Here is a 3,489-nt window from a genome sequence, read left to right as displayed (position 1 = left end):
TGCTGATTTCTTTTGAATTGGAACATGATTATAACAACGTTTAGATATTTCATTAATTAATCAATCGTATATATGAGTTAAGTTTTTACCCTTAATGTTACTACGTCATATTGATATCTTCGTTTTGCTCATTATTATCTCCACCACCTTTAAATATATAGTTTTCACTAACCAATGTTTTTAGACCATCTTCTAATGAATCCTCTTCATTACCATATGATGATTTAAAAGTAAACTTAGGTGAGTTTCAAACAGTATCTAAAACATTCTGTTCAAGTATAACAGCCAATGTTTTAATCTTATCCATTACCAATTAAACGAATACTGCCAACTTGATGATTATCTTTCATTCAATTAATTATACAATTAGTATTTTGAGTACAAGTAAGGCCAATATCACTATATTGACCATAATTTTTACCATGAGCGTCACTATCAAACGTTATAGCATTATATCCTTCTTGATATAATCATGGTACTAATTTTAATGCTAAATATTTATTTTCCGTTCAACCATGAAAACCAATAACTCATTTATCGCTTTTCTCTTTTTGAATGACATTTAAGCAACTAATGTAATGATTATAATTCTTAATGATAAATTTTCTATAACTCCCTTTTTTTATTAAATTGGATAACCATGTTTATAAGGTTCCTTAATTTGACAGTCATAGTCATGATAATCAAAACCATTAATATCAACCATTTGTTTGTTCTTTGCATTAAATTTACCCTCTTCTTGATCAGAAAACCTAAATTCGAAAAATTGTATTTGAACGTACTTGTCTAACCTCTTAAGGAACAAGTTTAAATGAATTTGATTTAGCATGTAAAATAGAAGCTGAAAACAATGAAGAAATGAATATTAGTCAATATACTAATTTAGACGAAAGTTTACATTTTATGTTAAATATTAAATTATTACCTTATCGACAGGAAATTGCAAAATTGGTATTAGTGGAAAATATTAATCGTTTAAATCCTTTAACCAACGTTGGTTCAGGAAATATAAATTTATCACAAATGGCACGAATTTTATCTGGTGGTGAGTAACAAAGAACTCGATTAGCAACTCAAATTGGTTCACAATAAATGGTATTACTGTATGTCCTCGATGAACTTTCAATTGGTTCACATCAACATGAAATTATCTATGTTAAGTTAAATGAAGCTTTAAAACAAATGCAGGATCTTGACAACACATTATTAGTACCAAAACACAATGAAGATACAATGTGAGGATCATACTGATTAATTGATACTGGTCTGAAAGCTGAAATTTATGGTGGTGAAGTAAGTGCTGAAGGCACACCACAACAAGTCGCTAGTAATCACAATTCCATTACTGAGCAATATATAAATGGTGAAAAATTTGTTGCATTACCTAAATTAAGAAGAATTTGTAATGTTATCTTAGTGTTCAACGAGTTCTTCTAAATTCTCTTGATAAATATGAGCAGTATTTATGATAAATTCTCCCTTGTATTTTATAATAAAAATGTACTTCAGGCTCTCGATTTTTACGTTCTCTTCCCAAATTTCGCTAACATTTACCTGTTTATATTAATCAGCTGCTGGCGGATCATAACTTGACCTTCCTTCATACGTTCTTTCCGTTCTAAAGGTCCAATTTTACGTAAAATCTTACATTTACCTTTTAAAGTAGCCAGTTTTTCAGGATTAATTTCTGGTTTTCCTTTCACTTACTTTCTGTACTCATGAATACTTCTCCTCTCGTGATTCCTTATGTAAAGTATGCTTTTGACAATATTCACAATATTTTCTTAATTCAATGCGCTCCTTATATTTAATCTTCTTTTTGTACGCGTGATAATTACAATTTAAACGTACTCTACAAATAAAAATTATTTTTTCGTTCATTAAATTTACCTAGAAAATTTACTCACTTTTAAATTTACAATTATTTAAAATAAGTGTCAACTCTAAAATACTTTGGTTTGAAGACAAAGTTAAATTTTTAATTGTTATTTAAAATTTATCGTCTCTAAAGTAATTGTTCGAGAGAAATTATCATAGTAAATAGAAAATATTATTTGAAAGATACTATAATATGAAAACAATTTTCACTGACTATTAGTACTTTCTAAATGTGGCTGTATTTCATTGGGTTATATGACAACTTCTGTCATATCATTATTAGCATTTGCAACGTAATCTTGCTCAAACTCTTAATCACGAATTTTCAATTTCAGTCTATCTTTTACATTTTCACATTCTGCCGTAACTAATTCTACCTTTTTATTTTGAGAAGTATAATTATCTATTCATTCCTAAAACTTTGTCAATGTTGGTATTCAACCTTTTATTTTCCCAGGTTTAACAAAACTAGAAATCGTTTCACCTGAATGCTTCATTTCAAATTTACGTCAATGATTTCCTTCCAAATATTCATATACTTCACCTGAAACATTACTGCTTATAATACCTTTACATAAATAAGAACTTTTTGCAATATGTTCTTTTCTTTCATTAACAAATGTATTAATAGTTTCTTCTTCACTACTTGAAGTATTAGATGTACTTGTTGCTGAAAAACATGTATAACTAACATACAGCACTGCTGAAATTGACATCAAATTGCCTCCTACAAAATTACCATTTGTAAAATTAGGACCAGCAGTTGCAAAGGTAGCAAGAGACCTTAAGTATTCAATAATTGCTGTTACTTTCTGGAACAAACATAAATCGAGACCTGATAATCCACTAAGTGCTTTCACTAATCCGTTTATACCAATAAATCATTTACTTAATGCATCAGAAACCATTTCTGTAGTTATTCCATTAATTACAACATTTCCTGTTAATTGTTCAACAATTGCATAAAGTTCATTATTTGGTGATTAAGTAGGAAAAGAAAGTAAATTTGCTTCTGTAGTTGTAATACCACAAGTTTCATTTAAAGTATATGCTAGTCAAATAATCCAACCACCAAATGCTGCATATAACGTATCAGCTACTCCGCTTTAAATTAACTGATAACGTTTTTCATTATTAGTATCTCTGGTAATTTCCTTAAGTCCTGCTATTTTGAGTAGAACACCTGCTGTCATATTAGTTCAATTTTTTGCGCTTAAAGCTCCGGCACTAATTGGACTAAGAAGATTATTCAAAGCTCTTTGTTCTTTCGTGTTTCTTCTTTATTCGTCTTCATTTCATTAATTCCTTCTCTAATTAAAGTGGTTTTATGGTGAATAAATTCCTACGTCATTGATTTATCAAGACTTCTTTATGAAATTAAACTTTTTATTTTAATGACAAAATCATTCATAGTAATTTATTAATAATGTCACTAATTCTTCATTTGCTAATTTTTATTGAGACAGACGGTCCATTTTCCCGACATTTTAAGCCCTTGCCTTTCAGACGGGCTTAAAGGTGCACGCTCTAGAAGATGGAGTCCATATTTAAGGTAGTCTTAGAGAGAGTCAAGATCGAGAATTGTGATTTCGAGAGTTGCGAGTTATTGAG

The sequence above is a fragment of the Eufriesea mexicana genome, unplaced genomic scaffold (genome assembly GCF_001483705.2).
Source record: "Eufriesea mexicana isolate 0111107269 unplaced genomic scaffold, ASM148370v2 scaffold7184, whole genome shotgun sequence".
Lineage (NCBI taxonomy): Eukaryota > Metazoa > Arthropoda > Insecta > Hymenoptera > Apidae > Eufriesea > Eufriesea mexicana.
Note: the sequence above shows the minus strand (reverse complement) of the source record.